The 21,178-nt window shown below is 44.4% G+C and overlaps 1 protein-coding gene across 1 annotated transcript in view; it reads right to left on the bottom strand.

The window, feature by feature from the left end:
- Window positions 1–21,178, bottom strand: part of SRGAP2 (SLIT-ROBO Rho GTPase activating protein 2) — a 488,054-nt gene that overhangs the window by 462,265 nt on the left and 4,611 nt on the right. The gene's annotated exons all lie outside the window — the stretch shown is intronic.

Raw genomic sequence — 21,178 nt, 5'->3', positions numbered from 1 at the left:
TGTGTTTTGGAAAGTGGTGTGGGGGAGGATGTAGGATGACGAAAGAGCTCCTGCGCTCTGTTTCACTCGCCTGTCTTATCAGGGCAGTCCCACACTAGAGTGGCACACATCAGCAGCCACTTTCTAGCTGCCACCACTGCTGTGGCGCTCGGCCATGTTATCCACAACTGTGGGCACCTTACAAAGTGGAACAGCACAAGCATCTCATCACTCTACTTCCCAGGCTTTAAAAAGATCTAGATTAAACAAAATGCATTCGAATGTTTCTGAGCAACAATGGGGCAGCAAAGACATTTTGTGTCTTTTCTTTGACTGGGTTCAAAATCTCTAGGCACAGAACCGAGATCCCAGGCCCGGGCTCGCATAGCCACTTTGCATGGATGTCAGACACTGCAGCAGGCACAAAGTGCGGGCGGTAGGACCCAGATTGCCAATAATGAAAGGGTGCTGCGGTTCCTCTACAGCTCTAGTCTTGTTATCGGGATGCAGGTTATCGGATCCTACCGCTAGGCATAAATGAATAGAGGTTTATCAAGCTTGAGACGATCAACGATGCGCTGAGTGTTGCTTCGGCGGAGGTGGACCCGAATGCCGCTCAAGTGTCTGAACGGACACAGCCAATTTCAAACAGTCTGATATTACGAAGCATGTAAAGGGCGGTAATTTGCCCGCCCCTATGACCTGTCCACGCGGACAGTTGTGTCAAGTTAAGCAGTACTTCTGCTCAGCCGGTGGCTCAGGGAGGAAGGACTTAGTTCCTGTTTTTAAGCAGCGGGAGAGACCGGAAGCTTCGTAACCCCCTCGGATGCCTTCCCGGGAGGAGGGGAAGGTAAGCCGCGATGAGCACGTAAGGTTCAGAGCAAAGAGGATGCCCTACCCACCACCTACATATGTACGAAGAAAAACAAAAATACCCGATTTGTGAAACCCAGCACAGCCTAAACCTGCGAGTTCATTCCATTCATGGAATTCTAAAATATTGCCGCGCCGTTTGCAAAGATTTTCATTTCAGATGACCTCCAGCGTTGAAGTTTTCGCCTGACCCATGCGCATCCTGGGGTTTTAAGAGGATGACGAAGTGTCCTGTGTGCGCTTGCCCTGTTGTTGTAGGCGCTGTTCCCGCTGCTGCTCTCCTGCGAAGGGGCGCCTGTTCTAGGCTCGAGTAAAGCTTGCATTGATAGGATGCTGCCTGCTGTATGTATTCTTTGTGTGTAAGTGAAGCTTGCCCTACTGCATCGCAGCACATATCGGTCTTCATCGAGCCACAACCCAGCATATTCTCACTGGGCACAAGCGTGTTCAAATCTTAACTATAAAAAAGATCTCTTGCTGGGGTTAACCTCGATACAAAAACAAGTATGTCAAGTTCATCGTCATGGTAACACCAGCCCATGGCTGAGATGAAAGGAGGGGCCCCACTGGTCACCTAGGTGATGATATGGATTTTAGGATAAAAGCCCTTTGCGCACTTCTGCCTCGCTGGAAGTATTAAGGCCACTTCCGGATTCCGGCGGGCGCACAAAGGGCAACTCAGCCGTGCGTTGGGGGTTCAATTCAAAAGGAAACTCTTCGTGTGTGGCACACGCTTTGGGTGTCCTTAACTGTATGACTACCCACCTACCTCCGAGAAAGAGGGACAGACACACTCGTTCCTCCCAGAAGGACCCGTTACTTCCTCTGGCCATTTAAATACTAAAAGTCCATGCCATTACGTATCTGGCCATTAGTTGGGGTACGGTCGTTCATCTCTATCAAAGTGAACATTTTTAGAAATGGGGGAAAATAAGGTACCGGGAGATTACGTGATTAGTTCAAGATAACGCCGAGGTCAGTGCATGAATGTAGGAAGCAGGAACTGGAACTAAGTTTCTATATCTGAGCCACCAACGAACGCCTTTTCTGGTTTCAGACCAGTACTCGGGTGTATTATATAAAGATAGATTAATTCCGTACTAGAAACAGGAACAGTAATATGCACAGGGGAATACACCTCCCAAAAAAATGGCCCCTGGTCTGGAGATCCTAGTCTAAATGTCCGCACAGTTATGGAGGCATAACATGATAAACAGGGGCTGCCCAAAATCGTGCATGCCCAGCTGACAACAGATTCTTGTACTTTCCCCCTTCACTGCCAGGCCTTTTCCCTCTTAGGTGCCAGGCCTTTTTTTGGCTATTTGGGTTAGGGCACGCTTAGGCCCTCATAACTTTTTGTCTACATAAGCTACCCACACCAAATTTGCGTCCTTTCCCCCCCCCCCCCAACATCCTAGGGATTTTAGAGGTACCCAGACTTTGTGGTTTCCCCTGAAGAAGACCGAGAAATTAGCCAAAATACAGAGAAAATTGTGTTTTAAAAAAGGGAAAAAAGGGCTGCAGAAGAAGGCTTATGTTTTTTCCCCTGAAAATGGCATCAACAAAGGGTTTGCAGTGCTAAAATCACCAGCTTCCCAGCTTTCAGGACCAGGCAGACTTGATTCAGAAAACCTAATTTTTCAACACAATTTGGGCATTTTACTGAGACATACTCCATTTTTACGATTTGTTGTGCTTTCAGCCTCCTTCCAGTCAGTGACAGAAATAGGTGTGAAATCAATGCTAGATACCAGAAACCTAAACATTTCTGAAAAGTAGACAACATTCTGAATTCAGCAATGGGTAATTTGTGTAGATCCTACAAGGGTTTCCTACAGGAAATAACAACTGAAATAAAAAAAATACTGAAATTGAGGTGAAAAAAAAAACAGCAATTTTTCTCTACGTTTTACTCTAACTTTTTCCTGCGATGCCAGATTTTTGAAAGCAATATACCGTTACATCTGCTTGACTCTTCTGGTTGCGGGGATATATAGTGCTTGTAGGTTCATCAAGAACCCTAGGTACCAAGAGCCAATAAATGAGCTGCACCTTGCAGTGGGTTTTCATTCTATACCGGGTATACAGCAATTAATTTGCTGAAATACAAAGAGTGAAAAATAGGTATCAAGAAAACCTTTGTATTTCCAAAATGGGCACAAGATAAGGTGTTGAGGAGCAGTGGTTATTTGCACATCTCTGAATTCCGGGGTGTCCATACTAGCATGCGAATTACAGGGCATTTCTCAAATAGACATCTTTTTTACACACTGCCTTATATTTGGAAGGAACAAATGTAGAGAGAGACAAGGGACAATGAACACTTGTTCTGCTATTCTGTGTCCCCCCCCAAATCTCCCGGTAAAAATGGTACCTCACTTGTGTGGGTTTGCCTAGCGTCTGCGCCATGAAATGCACCAAAACACAACGTGGACATCACATTTTCCCAAAGAAAACCAAGGTGTTTTTTTGCAAAGTGCCTACCTGTGGATTTTAACCTGTAGCTCAGCCGGCACCTAGGGAAACCTACCAAACCTATGCATTTTTTTAAAACCTACCTACCTAGGGTAATCCAAGATGTGGTGACTTGTGGGGCTCTTCCCACGTTCTGTTACCCAGAATCCTTTGCAAACCTCAAAATTTGGCAAAAAAACAAAAAGGAAAAACACTTTTTCCTCACATTTCGGTGACAGGAAGTTCTGGAATCTGAGAGGAGCCCCAAATTTCCTTCCACCAAGCGTTCCCCTAAGTCTCCCGATAAAAATGGTACCTCACTTGTGTGGGTAGGCCTTGTGCTCGCAACAGGAAATGCCCCAAAACACTATCTGGACACATCAAAATTATCAAATACAAAACAACCTGTTTTTGCGGGGGGCACCTGCGTTTTTGGTCCTGGGCTCAGCAGCCATCTAGGGAAACCTACCAAACCCAGACATTGCTGAAAACTAGACACCCGAGGGAGTCCAGGGAGGTGTGACTTGCGTGGATCCCCCAATGTTTTCTTACCAAGAATCCTCAGCAAACCTCAAATTTAGCTTTAAAAAAAAAATTAAAAAAAATAAAACATTTTTCCCACATTTCTGTGTGGGATCACCGCACCGGGACAAATGTCCTACCACCCAACGTTCCCTTCAGTCGCCTGGTAAAAATGATACTTCACTTGTGTAGGTGGGCCAAGTGCTTGTAGCAGGGAAGAGCCAAAAACATGTCGAAATTGAGGGGGAACCAAAGTGGGTCCAAAAGGGCAGTTAGAAAAAAAAAAAAAAAAAACATTTTTAGGCTGACAAGTACAGCAGAATTTTTATCGGTATAGATGAGACAATGCTGGGTGGTAGGAATTTTGTGGATTCCTGCAGATTCCGGAAGGTTCCATCACAAAAATTGAGAAAAAAAATGTGTGATTTCCAGCAAAGTTGGAGGTTTACAGGGCATTGTGGGTAAGAAAATGGTGCGGGCTGCACATGAAGCACACCACCTTGGACTCACCCAGATGTTTAGTTTTCACATGTGTCTAGGTCTTGTAGATTTTTCTACATGGAAGCGTCCCAAAGTAGACTGTTGACCCCTTCAGTTGGGGTGGGGGCATAACCATGCCCATACTGGTTGGTAGCCACCACCACACTATTTTTTTTTTTTAATTCCCTGGCATTTATTAGACTTTTTGCCACCCGGGGTGTGGATTGGGGTAACTGCCCCATCTGCCCGCTGGTGGGCATAACAACTTTGGCTCCATTTATTTGTATTTTGAAAAAAAAAAAATCTTCCCTTGTCTCTGGTGGGCTTTCTGCCCCCCGTGGGGGCAGATGGGCAGATATGGCCAACAGTACTGTGCCCCCATGGAGAGTGACCCTTGCCCAGGGGGCTGCCCCCTCAAACAAAACACACACATACACACACACCAATCCCAGGTGCCTAAGTGGTTTCTTCCACCGGGGGCAGATCGACCTAATAGAAATAGGCCGATCTGCCCCCAAGGGGGATAGAAATGGCCTAAAACAAATTTGCCCTCCTGAAAATAAATTGCCCCCCTGGGGAGCGGCCCTTGCCCAAGGGGCCGCTCCCCTTATATCATTATCATAATCACCAAAAAAAAAAAATCCCTGGTGTCTAGTGGCATTTATCGTGATGCGACCGGGCAGCAGAAATGCTCAGAGGGACATGAAAGGAGAGGAAAGGCCTTTCCTCTCCTTTAATACCTCTCTGCCCCCTCCACGTGAGATTCCAGCGCGGAAGGGAAGGCCTCTGATAATGTCAGCACGAGATAGTGCGCTGATGTCATCAGACGCCATTGGGGGGGCGGGGGGGTTGGAGGTCAGGGGGAGGGTAGGGTTGAAGGGGAAGCGATTCCCCTTCCATCCCTGGCCAGGGGAGGGGGTGCTTGGCCATGGGGGGGGAGCCCATAGCAGGACGAGCTGGTCTTGTCCTTGGCACCGGACAACCGTTGCCGAGGGCGAGACCAGCTTGTCCTGGGCACCCTATGGGTTAAGAGCACAGACTCCAAAACTATATACATCACTGATTTAAGAGATTGGTTATTAGATGAGGGGGTCAGAACCTTTCTCAAGTAATAATCACAATCTGTGTCGGGCTGAACCGCTAAAGTCATTAAATAAACCTGAGCTCAACCCACTGGTAGCTATGGCACAGAGAAGACAGGATTGATTTAGAAGCAATGTGTAAATTATTTATACAGTACTAAAACAATAGAGTCAAAATAAAAAAATAAAAAATCCTAATTAGAAAAATAAGATTTAAATGCAATAAACAAAATGACGCCAACATTGTGATAAGAGGGAACTGGAGATATGAATCTTTAAGGTATTAAGTAGAAATAGCACCACAAAGCATAGTGTGCCAATGATAGTCAATGGTCATAGAACAGGAAATGGGCACAATTTATCGTTGACCACATGGAGCATGGGTTGGATACACTAACTAGATTTGCCCTGGTCCAAGATTTTACCTTCTGGCTTTAATCCTTTAAGTCCCAATCCATCACAAAAGTACACATGTAAAGCCCACACAGGGACCCAGGAAGGCACTCACATGAGGCTTAGAGACTCACAAGGATGCAGAGGCCAACAGGAGAGCATAGTCCAGTTGACATTGATCAGCTGGGTAGTTGCAGGAAAAGGCCTTTTGTAGCTTGTTGGAGCCCATTAGCTTTAATAGGAGGTCCATCTTTTGATCATTGGAGTCCACTTCTTTGCCCTAGGTAGAAGAGGGACAACAGGTCCAGTCTTCTAATCTTTTCTAAAGTCTCACATAGCAGGTTTAGGCCTCTCCTGATCATCCACAATTCCAGGAGTGTTCTGAAGTGGGTGCCTGGAGATGCCACATTTATACCTGGCATGGGCTAGCGGGTACGAATGACTCCTGGTGACCCACTAACCAATGGAGGTAAATAGCTAAGACTACCCACTTTAAGCATTTTCAAGTTGGCAGAAAGTCTTCAGCCACACTAAACATGGGCTATGAGAGCTGGGACTATGCTTGGGCGTTGTACTATAGTAATCCTAAAGTCCTCCCATGTCACACACCAAAATCCAGTTTTAGGAAGTCTCTGCACCCACAACCTCAGAGCAGAGTTTTAAGAAACCAAACAGTGCATACACAAGCATTGTTTTGGCATCCGGCCTTCGTCCTTTGAAAGGCACCCCAAATGTTATATGTAAAACCAGCAGACCCATCCAAAAGCCAGTAACGCTGTAATGTCAAAAAGGACCTCTATGACTGGGGCCAGACTGTCTGGGGAGGACAAAAGAAAGGCCCTGCCCAAGTGTCAGCTCACATAGGACTGTGACAGAGGAGGCATCTTGAAATGTGCCCCAAGTGTCATAAAAACCCCCAGCAGACCCATCAAGCAGGATGTGACATTCAAGCAAGATTTAACACTTTAATGTCAAAAAAGGGTCCTCCCAGACCCGCCTGCATATCGTGTCATGTTCAGATGTGTTCTCTCTGCCCATTCAGGTCAGCCAATTGAACAAAATGCAGATTTAGCTTCCAGGGACTTCAGGCAGGAGAAACAAAACTTTCTAAAAGTTACTATTCTGTAATATTGAGAAACAAATCTCACTTCAACATTGAATTGGATTTTTAATATCTTTTAAATTAGTTGTTTAATTACTTTTCTAGCTAGTCTCATTCCAGAGATACAGTCTTAGCATATAATTTTGCATCCCAATGCTCTCCTATGGAGCAGTCAACCATGATACAGTGAAAATACTTTTGAGGCACTAGTCACTGTAAGGGCAAGTTAAACACTAACTTTTTGCATGTCCTACTTTTAAATACCATGAACCCTCATTATGAACATTATGGCTTCTTATTGGGGACTTATAAATACTTAGAAAGGAAGGTTTACGCCTGTCAAAAGGGGTTACTTTGACAGGTTTAATTTGCAGTTAAAACCTGCATGGCCAGGCCACTTCACTGGTTCTTCACCTGGAAAGGCTCCGACCAGCATTCACAAGCACCCCTAATCAACATGTAACTCCCTGCTGAAGGATAAAAATCCAGAAACAAATGTCTGAAGATATCCAGTACTCGCTATGCCAACAATGGCATACACTGACACCAGTGAGTAAACAGTGTGTGCCCCTCGCCCCTCACATGAGGTCAGTTGCAGAGAAGGTATATGTATGTGACTGTACTGTATCTTGTGCAGTCTTCGAACTGCTCATGATCATAGAGTGGAACAGAAGCAGGAGATGGGACTCCGATGACACAATTAACTTTTTGGATGATTTTCAGCAAGGGTCTTCAGATACACCTGTCTTCGGTGTCATTTCCAGAACGTAACTGGGCATGTCCCCCAGGACACGATGGTGGGAGGATCCAAGGGAGTGGCAGAAGATGTATACACTCAGAATGGCCACTTACCCGCGTAACGTCTTACCAGCCAACCTACAAGGTACCAATGAAATGTAAGTATGTAATTTGGATGTATTGCATAGCCGACATTCATGTGAAAACAAAAAAATATCTTGTGACTGTATGAATTGTGACCCGACTCACTCATTGGACAAGTGTTCATTCACTACACAGGACTGTGTGGTCTGGGAAGGGCCACAGGTTTGTGACAAAGTTCACAGCAATGGACTCAGAACTCCATTTCTGAATTTAAATGAGAGGGCTCAAAGATATGCGTAAGTTTCTGTGATACCCATTCACTAACCTAATTCTGTGAAAGGTTGTAAGGGGCGGGGGGGGGGGGGGAAATCACAAAACATTTTGGTGGAGGGGGGTGTAAATACCACCCGACGTTGGGGGGGGGGGGGGGGGGGAGGGGTGGGTTTAGGGTTGGGGGGGTAACTGACCACTATCTAGATTATAAAAAGAGAACTGCTGCAACAGCAGGAGAAAGGTGGGCCTTAACACAACTCCTGCCAAAGTAAGTAGAGGCGGCAGCAAGGGGGTTTCTGAAGTAATCACTTAGGGCCAGATGTAGCAAAGGTTTTTACCCATTCTGTGTCTATGGGAAAAGGTGTTCGTACATATGGCCCTAAATTATGTTTACCCTTGCTCTACCTTCCTATGTCAAGCATTGAGGACTCTAAGGTGGGCATGCTTAACCTTGTTTAGCGTACTATGCTCTCTCCTAAAAGACAGACACCCTCTAATCCTCCTTCCAGGATGTCTGTTGAACATCACACTTACACATAACCATGCCCTGGTTTAAAAACACTAGCCAGTTTTAAGTTGCCTACATGAACGTAGCTCAAGACTAACGACATAGGATCACAAAGAGCACAACGCATACCAGGTAAAACCAACATATGTCTAGTACCCTTAATCTGATCTTCAGTGGTTTTTCAACAGGACTCTCAATGGAATAATGTAACGTTGTTTCTGTACATACCTTCAAATAGCATGTTAGACTCCAGGGATGTGGAATTCCTATCGCCCGACGCCCCGGGACATCTTGTTTGGGGTCAAGGGCAACAAGTTTTTATGTTTACTTTGTCCTTGGGACAAGTAGGCCCAACCCCCTGCAGCACAAACCCTTTGGCTGCCTGTTTACAGAGAGTTGAACTCTCTGCAGTTGAGGTAATGTGTTTCCAAAGGACAATGCTGTTCGAACTTGTATTTATGGTTCATTATTTGAAAGCCTTCATTATTAGGGTGCGTGCTGTAAATAAATGTTTTAAGGTCACACTTCACTACTGACGTTGGTTCCAGTACAAAAAAAAGAAAACGTGTACACACGTTTGAAAAGTTTAGGCTAAGAGGCTAAGTATAATGCTCCCAGAATGCTCTCTGATTATATGCAAATGAAGTGTCATTTAGTAAAATGTGTTGATGCATGCTAGTATTTCCAAAAAATATTTCTAATGGAAAATCAGTGTAACCATTTTCAACACGATTATGGGAAGCATGAAAATAAACAAACACTGACAAAGCCAACTGATCTGACATATTTTTATAAGTCTTTTAGTTTCATCAATGCGTGTCTTGTTTTGACATGGCTTTTGTAACACTTTATTGTTGTGGGAGCTACCAGGCCCTCAACATTGTAACAAACATTGGCAAAACCCCCCCAAAAAGTTTTTGAACTCTTAAAGCACACGTTGCCACCAGCGGCATAACAAAGGCCCCGCAGCCGCCCTCCAGGGGGCCCCGTCAGCACAGCACCTGCCCTGAGTGAGTCTGGAGAGGGGGCTCCTCCATGTTCTTTGCAAAGGGGCACCCTCCAGTTTCGTTACATCACTGATTGCCACTGTAGTTCCTGACACTGAACAAAACTACTTTGTGTGGCAATATGCTCCTTGTGGAAGAGCAGAATGCGATCACTCACACTAAAGCCAGCCGAAAGAGAGAGAAATAGAAGTTTATTAAAAACAAAATGTCTTTGTTAACACCAGACCTAATTAGGGACCAAGACCCACATGTAGGTAGCTTTTTGCATGTCGCAAACAGCGACTTTCGCTGTTTGCGACGTGCAAAAAGCACATTGCGATGCACAAACCCAGTTTTGCGATTCAGTAACCTGGTTACCGAATCACAAAACGGGTTTGCGACTCGCAATTAGTAAGGGGTGTTCCCTTCCTAATTGCAACTCGCAGTGCAATGTAGGATTGTTTTGTGACCGCGAACGCGGGCGCAAACCAATCGCAGTTTGCACCCATTTCAAATGGGTGCTAACACTTTCGCAAAAGGGAAGGGATCCCCATGGGACCCCTTTCCCATTGTGAATGTCACTGTAAACATTTTTTCAGAGCAAGCAGTGGTCCTGTGGACCACTGCCTGCTCTGAAAAAATGAAACGAAAACGTTTCATTTTTCGTTTTTGTTATGCATCTCGTTGTCCTTTAAGGAAAACGGGCTGCATTACAAAAAAAACTGCTTTATTGAAAAGCAGTCACAGACATGGTGGTCTGCTGCCTCCAGCATGCCACCATTCGTGAGGGGGTCGCAAATTGCGACCCACCTCATGATTATTCATGATGTGGGCATTTGCGAAGCCCTTGCGAATCACAGATGGTGTCAAGGACACCATCCTACATTCGGATTTGCGACTCGCAATTTGCAGGTCACAAATCTGAACCTACCTACTTGTGGCCCCAAATTCTTAAAGAAAGTCACAAAAGTGCACCCATGGTATATGTCGTACCCCTATAAAATATTTGTGAACTGTATTTTAGCGTGGGTAAATACGATGTGTAGATTTGCTCATGTGAATATCTATTGAGCATTTGCAAGTTCATTTTCCCTCCAGCCACTTTCTTCCCAACCCTGGAAGAAGTTCTAATTCTGCCATTGTCAGGAGTAAATGTCCAACCTTTCTTATTATGGGAAAATATTAGAGAGAAGCTGGTAAAAATCTTTAAAACATGCAGGTTAGTAGGTTTGCAGACTCAAAGGCATTCCAGCCCTGGAACTATTGCTTACTGCTTCCTCCAGCCCCAGTATGCAGATCTGCAGAAAGGTGGCAAAATAAGGACATTTCTACAGTAGGGATTGAAACTCCAAGTATTCAAGCCCTACTATGGTAGTAGCCCTGGCATAATCAGAGAGGCTATTAATTGCTGCCATAATTTGTCGCCACACTACATGGCACCAAAGGGACAAGTAGATCTTTTTACAGGACAAGTAGATTTGAGAAGCAACCTGTCCCCTGGACAAGTAGATATTTTAATAAATTCCACACCCCTGGTTAGACTAAACCCTTATGTGCCCCACCCAGGTGCACAGCAGGTAAAGTTAGCCATTTTTGCAGCAAAAACCACAGCAAAACCAAAAGCAGTCTCACACATCACACTGACACCACAAAAACACGCCCATGAATTTAGTATAAATACATCACCCGACATACACACAGCATCAGATCAAGTACCAACCTGAACAAAGATGCATAGATTGAGAACACTCTGGACAAGTGGCCACACAAAGCAGAAAAATACATTATCTTTAGCACGTCCTTTGATGCACATAAAACTGCTGCAAATATATGCAGACTCAAACACAATCTACCTTCACAATGAACCATACATACCACTTATAAACCGAACATTGAAAGAACGTGGTATTAATCTCTCACAACCAAACATCAGATACAATCGATTGAGGGCTTCCCATTTGCACAAAGGGACGCACGGAGAAAAAAAGGCAATTCCATGGAAATGGCCATCAGCGCTATGCATGAGCAAAGAACGTACCAGTTTTGGACATGGAGAAACGGGAGCCAATGCGGACAATCCTGAAACATTCAGAGCAGCAGCGAGACGTCTGCGCAGATAGCGCACCTCTACGTTACAACCTCAGTTGGACAATCCGAATATTAAAACAAGTATAAATTGATTGGGACAATCATTTCGTAGGGGCTTGAACTGACCAAAATATTGATTTGAAGAATGTGCACTATCCAAGTGGTTGTCCAAGGGAGGGAAGAACAAGGGAAAGTTTTCTGCAAGTGGACAGTATCACTGTGGAGGTTCAAGTGGGCTACAGGCGATAGCCGGGGGAGGAGCACAGTTGCAGCAGGCGGTGGTGATGTGGTGCTATTCTCTGTAGGAAGTGTGTGCGTGCAAAGAGGTGACCACAAGAGCAGAGGGAAAGTGAACTAGTCAAGAGCGTTCATTTACTGGAAACATTTATGATACATATATGAGTGGGTCTTGGCAAAAATGCTGTCAAACAAAAATGTTTGTGGTTGGGCTGTACATCTCTGGAGGTACCAAGTGGGGGTCACCAACAAGGCCGAGATTCGGAAGCGGTCAAGTGTAGTATGGCCTTACCCTGATGAGAATTGCCGGCATGAGGGATAGCTAGTTAAAGGAGGCTGACAAATGTTTATCAGTGTCTCAAACAGGTTGACGAGATTTTCCCCAAATGACGTTCAGTATGTACCCAGAGATTGCTGCTCCTACTCAAACATAGACAGGTAATCCCAGCTGTTCCATTATCATTCAGATTATAAATTTTAATCAGACGTTCTGGTGCAGCATATTTTAAACCCAATATAAGATGCAGTGTCTTAGCTGTGTCTGCATCCAGGTTATTTTGGGTTTCCAGGTTTGACTAGGTTGACATTAGGAGGTCTAGTTGATAAGAGAATGTGCTCCCTCAAGTCCCAGTCACAAATGTTTTCTCAGAAAGACCAAATTAGAGTAAATGACGAAAGTAAAGGTGTACGGAGTGGGGGAAGGCCTAAGAGGGTGTTTGCAATAAGCCTCAAAGGACAATGGCTCTTTCAGACAGCCTTCTGGAACATACAAGTGACCACCAAAATAAACTTTAAAGTGCAAGTATACTGTGAAGTGCAGCAGAACATCTGATCACGGTAATATGAGCTAATTTTTCATCTAATGCTTAAAGAAAAAAAAAAAAAAAAAAAAAAAAAAGGAGTGGTGTTGTCTTAAAAATGACGGCCACTGTTACTGAAATCAGTGGCATTCATGTTCAGCTTCTGAAAGATAAAAGTCTAGATCGGCCTGTCTAGGATTCAACCACATGGCCTATAGGATTCAGACAAATTCCGCAATAGACGCATCACTCGCTGAGCTATGGCGTATCCTGGCACAGGACAGTGCATTTCCAAAAAGACAGAATGTAGTTTCTGAGTATTGGTTGCATGAAGGAGTGGATAGTCCCTCTTAGATGCATTAGCCGTGGGGGTATCCCCAACAGCCCTAGAGCCAGTTAAATTCGTGCCAGGTACTCTGTAGATGACACAGGAAGAAGCTCTGCCTCCCCACCACTTCCTTGCCAGGGGCGCCTCAGCAGTGCTCCACAAAAGAAGAACAAATATTATGAAACAAAGCAAATATTTAGAATGGTAATGAGTCTACTTCAGTCACACTCAGCGCGATGATGGCCTCCCAACTCCTTCACTCTGGGAATGTGGTCATGTGAGGGATCGTTCTCTGAAAAGGCACTGCAAGCAATCGCCACATGCTGCCTTAATTTGGGAGTGCAGATCCGCAACCAAGAATTATTCCAAAAACGAAGTAGTCATGGAGGCCAAATCACAACATTGACAAACCTTCTTTTCTCGGAATTGCATTTTTTCTGCAAAAGCAGGCTCTCTAAGCTATTAAAATCTCTGCCCATGAAGCTACTTACCTAAGCTGACAAGCGGAAAGTGACACCACCGCTTAAGAGACAAATGTCCAACATTAAAGCGCACCCATCACACATTGCCACGTAGACAAGGTGCGGAGACCCGCAAGTCTTCCCCTCAACAGTCAACATGAAAGAGAAGTAGGACTGATGCACGGCGTTGTGTGCATTGTAGGAGATCAACAGGTCTTTCACTAGGAACATCACCTGGTCTATGTGAGCCAAGTAGGTCTGATGCAGAGAAGGCATAGTGTCCGCTGAGGCGACTACAAGTATCAGTCTCCTTTAGTGTTTGTAGTTTTTCCTCGGTAGCTCCTAATGCTATCTTATGCCGCTCTCTGTGTCACCCAAAGGATCCGGAGATGGCTCCGACCTGCATGACAGTCTATACAAATCAGGTACGGGTGACTGGATAGCCGTGAAAGGACACCCTCGTTACCCGAATTCTCCGATTGCAATTAAATGACAGGCATCGAAATATCACTGATTGTGCTGCTTCACAACCATTAGATGGCACTCTGCGGTCTTTCTGCCACATACACCCCAGCCCGGTCCAAAGAAAACTTGTTGCAAGCACTTCAAATTCCTAATCTGCCAGCTCCTTTGTGTAATCAGAGGCAAACATCAAACCTGATAGTGCACAGGCACATTCAAGTGTTTCAAAACTCCACGTTTGGTACAAATGGACGAGGCATGCTAGAAAAAAAAAAGGAATTCAAGTAAGGAAATTAAAACCATTGCATTTAGAATGAATCAAAGAAACGCTCTGCTTTCAGCCTCAATGTTACATGCACATCTTGAAGACGGTCACTTAGGCGGCCTTACAGCTCAGCATCTTTGGCTCATTAGGTGATTTTTACATCGTGGAGAGGCCGGCATCACCTGCTTCAGCAACACATTTCCTTCTAGGGGCCTGTTGCGTTTTCTCCGAATACATAATAGACTCAATCCGGCAAATCTAGGAATATGCCACCTGAACTAATATAATTCATCGAAGATTTTTATACCCTCAAGACTAGCATACCCCTCCCACCATTCTTATACTGATGCGGTCCTCTGGGAGTTACTCAGTGGGAGCAAATGCACCAGCACACTGATTTGCAACATTGTGTATATGGGTCATTTGTGGGGTATGCATGGCTTTAATAGCAGATCCGTGCCTAACATGAGAATCTGAATAAAAGCAAAGTTTGGAGTGTAGGGCGAGGGTAAAGAATGTACAGCAACGAAGAGGACCATCAGCCCATCTACTCTCCCATGAAGTGCCTACTTTTGACATAGAAACCAAGTTCTTGATGTAATAAGTGATTACTTTATGTAGATTTTTTTTCTAGAATGCATACCAAAGTCATGGCTGGTTTCCAGAGTGTCATACAATTAGTGGAATGGACAGTTCATCTTATATTTCGGCACTATTTACAGATAAGCAGCATAATACAAACATTCAGGCTCTCTAAATGTGACAGCAACAAACAAAAGAGTAAAGGACTGATGGGGACTGGCTAGGTAGGAACACCATCAACACATCTCACCCCATGCATATGATCAATTAGTGTGTCAATTTAATATTAAAGCCCATGTTCATCCTTCCCCAAAAAAAATGTTTTATTTATAGTGGACATTCTACATTACACGTCCTTAAGCATAGTATGATCCACCCTTACCTCGGGTGCACCACACTCACCTACCAGACACACCACCCTTAGAGCCCAGACCCTCCTTAGAGCTACCCATGGCAGCGGTCCTGCCTTCACAACAAGTATCACACCTTTGGCCCAGGCCAGGCGCACCACCACTGTCAAACGGAACCGCATGCGTATTCGTGTTTCCATACTATGCTCTCCTTCCGCCTGACTGCTGAAGTCCTTTACCTCACATATTTAGCAGCTTTTTTCTTTACACGAACCACTCTTAGCTTGGTTTTAAGAGTGCCATGCATTCGCATTCTTGGCTTATTTTGCAAACGTGTGGACATGCAACCAGATCAGTGACGCATTCAGGACAGAAAGGAGTCATTTTGAACACCAGCCACAGATCACTGGCAGAAACGTGGAGAATCCAGAAGAAGTCTGAGCTGTTTTATGAATTGATGACCAACACAGAATTAAGATATATTGCGGGTAGGCCTCTCACACTTTTTCTCTGCACTTTCTGTAAACGTGAATTATCTGCTGCTGGTTCGTGTGTTTAGGCAGCTACAAGTTACTTGACACCATGTCCCTAATACTCATAAAATAAACAGACTTGTGGAGCAAGTCACGCTCAAAGGTGATCAGTCCCAAATCACAGAAGCTCTTTCCAGGGTGTGAAGCTCAGCTTTCATCAAATATTTCAAAACGAAGGGCAAAGTGCCCGTCAGGCTACATGTTGGAGTCAAACTAGGATTTCCACCCAAAATAACCATGTTGTATTGCAGTTGCATTTACATAGCACTCTATACCCCACAACTACCTAGACAGATGTGCGACTACAGGAGCATGACTCCCCCAAATGACTCCCATGACTCCTGGACCACACCCCTAAGTTTGAGGTTCCATCCAAGAGGAGAATTACATTAGGTGAGAGCCTTGGGCCTAATTGGAATAGCATTATATGAATGAGCTATCAGGCTGAAACATGTTGGCGATTTAATAAGGATGACTGAGTCATTATAAGTCAAACACACCCTGCACACAAAACTTTAATCATGTCACAGGTATCCAAACATTAAAAGGTAATTTCCTAGGGTACAGCATGAGACATTTTTAATTTTCTGGACCCCTGCTCCAAATCCAGTAGTGATTTATCTAAGAACTCCCACATTTAGTTGAGTCTGCCAAGGTGGTATCCACCTACCATGGTGTGGATAGGCGCCATGGTGAAGCATACCACTATTAGTTGTGGGTGAGGCATCTACTCTAAAACCTCTTTTGATTTTACTTAAATCAATGACCACCATTTGATAGTTGGTTGCATTTTTTGTGCTAGGTGTCTTAGCTTGTACTGACAGTTGTGCACAACAGGTCAATGGATACATAGCGCGTGGGTGCAGTACGGCCTGTGTGAGAAGTGTTTTGGTGTTCGATAGATATCTGTCTGTCTGTCTCAGAGACGGGCATAGGAAACCCGAATTACCCACTGCAAATTGCGAAGGATGCTGACATGGTGTGACCTTTTAGCAGTCATAACTATTCTTATGTCTCAGGAGCTACTGGTGATGTAATATATGTGTTGTTTTCGGGTGCAAAGCTGGTCCTCTCACCACTTCAGTGAAGCTATCCATTGGTCAAGCTCAAATGAAAACTACAGAGGCACCTCAAGACATTTGTCTCATTAGCACTGTGCACAGAGGCGGGTCAGTTTATTTCTGAAGCGATTGTGTGTTAGAAAGGCCAACAACCGACTACGAGTTAACAGTATAATAGAACGGAGACTGTAGGTAATTAACACCTGAACTGCGGAGTAATAACTTAAGACAGACAGTTGACTCGTTAGTATTTAAATCAAACAAATTACTGTGACCTTTATGTCTACCTTATAGTCACCTGTGACAGGAATTGGAATAGTTCTTGCAGGAAATGTCATCTGGTATTTCCTCTGGCCAATCAAAAGCAGAAAGGTTTACCTCCGCTCTATATGCCACGCCTTTTTGAGGTCTTGCTACCAGGCAGCTTTTACCCATCTGTAAAGGAAAAGTCTTTTGTGAACTAACTATACTAAAACCCTAGGCCTAGTGGACTTTGAGCTCACACTGCTTACCATTTCCCGACTTTAATGTCACTCATTTGCCTGCTTCTCATTCCATGAGTTGCCTACCTCTTTTTGTGTTTGCCTGCCTCTCCTGGAGCATAGCCTCTTAAAGATCCTTTTGATTGGTTGACTTGTACACTTTCAGTGCTCACATTTAGGAAACTACTTTCTTCTTTTTCTTTCAGCAGACCCTGAGAGCGCATGTGTTTTCTAGCTCTCTCCTTCATGTACTGCTTTCCGCCCCAAACACCCACCCACCCCCCTCCAGTGGACCATTTTGCTCACTCTTCCCTCACCCCTCTCCCGAAGCGTGTCCATTGACTTCACCCATCTCAGGTTTTTTCATTATTTTTTGCGCACTTCCACTGGCCCTCCTCAAAGCCCCTCCATTGTCCCCTTGCCCCCAATGACACCCCCCATTTTCCTCCTTTGCTCTCAAAACCACTCATTCTGTAACATTCTTTTATTATTATTTTTTTCCCCCCCTCGGTGGCAAATGGCGTCTGCTGGGCTGCTGCACACGACAAAGGTGGTTTTGCAGTACTTGTAAATCCAAAAGGTGTTTGCCATCTTGGATCTGTAAATAAACAATACTCTCATGTCCTTCCCTAGGCCCGTGCATGCCTGGTGACACATCAGGCATGTGGGCCTAGGACATGATGCAGCTGCCAACAGCACCTCCTGAAAAGGTATTATCCGCTTTAGTTCTGTGGCAAAATTATTTGACTAATGACGCCTTTAGAAGGGGTGGTATGAACTGTGGACAAGCAGAATGACTGAAATCAGGGGAGGAATAGCGGAGGAATCAGCTTGCCATCCGAGAGGGGTGCCTCCAAGACTCAAGGATAAAGGAGTGACTTGCTTACATAGCTACAAGTTAGAAAGCGTCATGGAACATTCAAACACTCGCGATCTCCCAATCGTCCACATGGCAGGTGCTTTAACAACTATGTTGAGAAATACAGACGCTATTGGTCGCCGGTGAACTCCGGGTGGCAGACAAAGGCAAACTGGAAAGCTAAGTCAACCCAAGCAAAAAAGTTCAAACAAGCCCCACGCTGCAGGAGGCCATGACTAGAATATAAAGCAATGGAGATTTCATGGTTGGGGCTTATCAACCTATGGTGCTCTCCCCCGTTGCCTACACCCGGCAGGAAAATGTGAGAGTTACTGAATACTCTAGTCCAGTCCTGGTGTCAGGAAACGTGTGGGGTGTCCTCAATTGTTTTCTTCTTACAGGAGTTCAAGTACAACTCGCTTTCACTATAGTAAAGAGGACTGAGGTACACAGTGCGAAAGCATTGGACAATCTGTGGACTTGGGGCACAAGGATGGACAATTCAAGGATCCTGTAGCACGTGAACATAATGTAGTGAGCTAAAAGCAAGTAGATATTCTGAGTACCTGCGGTACATGGACAGACTGTGCGAGAACCTTGTGGCTTAAGGACATAGCATGGAGGGTTCAAAGCACAGAGAGTTTAAAGAGCTGGAAATAATGGACAGACAATGAGAGCAGCTTCAAGTACATCAGTGTCAAACATTGATCCAAAAATGCTGGAAATAAGTCAGGTTTTCACAACACCCAGATGACATACATTTACATGAAATTGAATCAAATGGTAATCTTTTACAGTCTGCAATTAAACATTAATATATGACATCCGCTCAGCCCCCTAGTTTGCTCTTGCATGCCATCATCCAAAGCGCTGCTAAGCACTACGGCCCATAACACGATAACTTTACCTCGGTGGTCATCACACACGACATGGATCACTTCCCACATGAGATCAAAACAAAAACATCCTTCCAACTACACACCCTATACGGTAAGTGCTATATAAATTCTACAATGCAATACATAGGCTTACGCTAACACGGAGGACCTCAGACTCCAGTGTTCACCTCTCTCAGGTATCTCAGTGATTAAGGTCACAATGTGCACTGCATGAACGGGGTACTACGTTCACAGCATCAATAACACATCATGCTATACTGAGACGACACCACTATTTTAAGAGCTGAATACTCTATATAAAGAGACATGCACCTCAATCTAACCAGCAGAGAGGCAGTTAAAAATCCCAGTTCTAGGTGGACAGCTAGCATTTTTCAAAGTGTACTTTTCTGGGGTTAGAAAAGCCCATTTTTAATCTCCTCTAGATTTCTAGTGCACAGATGGATTAAAGCATCAGCGGTCAGCCGGAGGACACACAATCAGCAGTGCTCCACCTCGGTGCCACGGAATGCCAACTCAGCCCGATGCCAAGCATGTGAGCTGGCAAGGCCAGCCACGACAGATAAGTACAGGTATGCACCTGAGCGTAGAAGACATTAAGTACAGCACAACTGGCCTGACAGGTAGTACTCATGTCAGAACAGAAGGAAGGTACTTTTCCATAAGTGCACAGGCATAACAAAACGTATTCATGTGCTTAGATGCTCCCTTTAGGGTAAGGTTCCCACACTAGACCAATGCATGCCCTTAACTACATGTCTGCATGCGTACGCTCAGCAGTAGATACTTTAGCTGTCTAAAAGGTTATGTAGATTTCTATAGTGCTCACTGCCTTTTTGGATAATTTTACATAATTTTCAAATTCTAAGACATGATGCATGGAAATTCCCGAATTCATCTAGACCACAGGTAATTTCTCTGGACGTAATCCATTATATTGCTTCAAGCTTGTTTGTCAATAAGCAACTGCATGCAAATCAATCATGACCTCGACATGAAAGGGACAATCCAGCCAGGGAGAAACTACTAAGCAACATCCTCTGAAGGGACTCAAAAGTAACCCATCACTAGGCCTCAATGGGAGCACGCCACATCACCACCTACGGCACAGCGAGCATCTGATAGCTGCCCACAATGGATGCATGACACACACAACCTACATAAAAATGTTAACTGTAGCTAGACATTTCTAAATAGTACTTGGTATTAGCGCTGACTCAAATTGTAAGCGATTGGTTCTTGGTCAGAAATGAGAAGGTAGATAGATGCAAGGAGCAAAAAAAAAAAAAATAATAATAATTGCCTAAGGACACACAATACGATAATGTCATGTCAGGGATTTTGACTTTTGCATTTAAAACGATTACATTTTCCAAAAATATTCCTCAGACTCAAACTAAAAGCTGGACACCCCGACATCCTTCCACTACACGACTAACATAATTGTGCTGCAATGCATGGATTCTCCAATTAGAATTAAACGTTTTAGGATTCTGCTATCCCTACCCTGAAGGACGGAGACACGTTTTAAAATACCAGAGAAGAGTCAAGAGTAAGGAGTGCGCATGTTATTTCCAACAAGGCGTTTTTAAAGAGACAAGTCCCCCAATAAACATATGCAATCTGATAAAGCGCGAATTGGTGTTCTTTAATTCAGTTCTTGTGTGTGTACCAGCTGTTTACTATTTAGGTTCAGACACTATATAAGGCGCCCACAATATATATATATATATTTTTTTTTTAAACGTAAATAGCATGCAAATTCATCAAAATCAAGAACCTACAGTAATGCATGCTTGGCCAGAGGCAGCTGACATGAATATTTCCTGGCTCAATAATCCCCGATAAAAATGAGAAGCAATGAGACACATGCCTCGCCTGCTGGATGAATATGCGAGCTGTGCTCCTGGCCTAAATGCAGACAGCATGTCCTGTCATGCTCTCGGCAGGAGGCACCTGTCAGGCAGCTCTACCAGAGGACGTCGCGTTTAAAGTGCCTCGCCCGAAAAAATAAATTTAAAAAAAAACGGTGGTTATTGGTTAAGGCATTCCAGGGACTATCCATTAATATAATAAAATATCACTGAAAAAAACGAGAGCATATTTTGGATTAACAACGCACACACTGCATCCTCTATCATACGACTAAAAGATATGGCAATGCATAGTTGTAACATGCGAAGAAACAGCACAACGGCCTTTTAAAACACCTATACAAGCCGCAACCGCTACCAAATACAGGATTAGATGTAGGGATACATGCAAACCAAACGGTACGTTTCACGACATACAAAGGT

Source organism: Pleurodeles waltl, chromosome 6 (genome assembly GCF_031143425.1).
Source record: "Pleurodeles waltl isolate 20211129_DDA chromosome 6, aPleWal1.hap1.20221129, whole genome shotgun sequence".
NCBI classification, from domain to species: domain Eukaryota; kingdom Metazoa; phylum Chordata; class Amphibia; order Caudata; family Salamandridae; genus Pleurodeles; species Pleurodeles waltl.
Note: the sequence above shows the minus strand (reverse complement) of the source record. Positions and strands in the feature narration are given on the sequence as shown.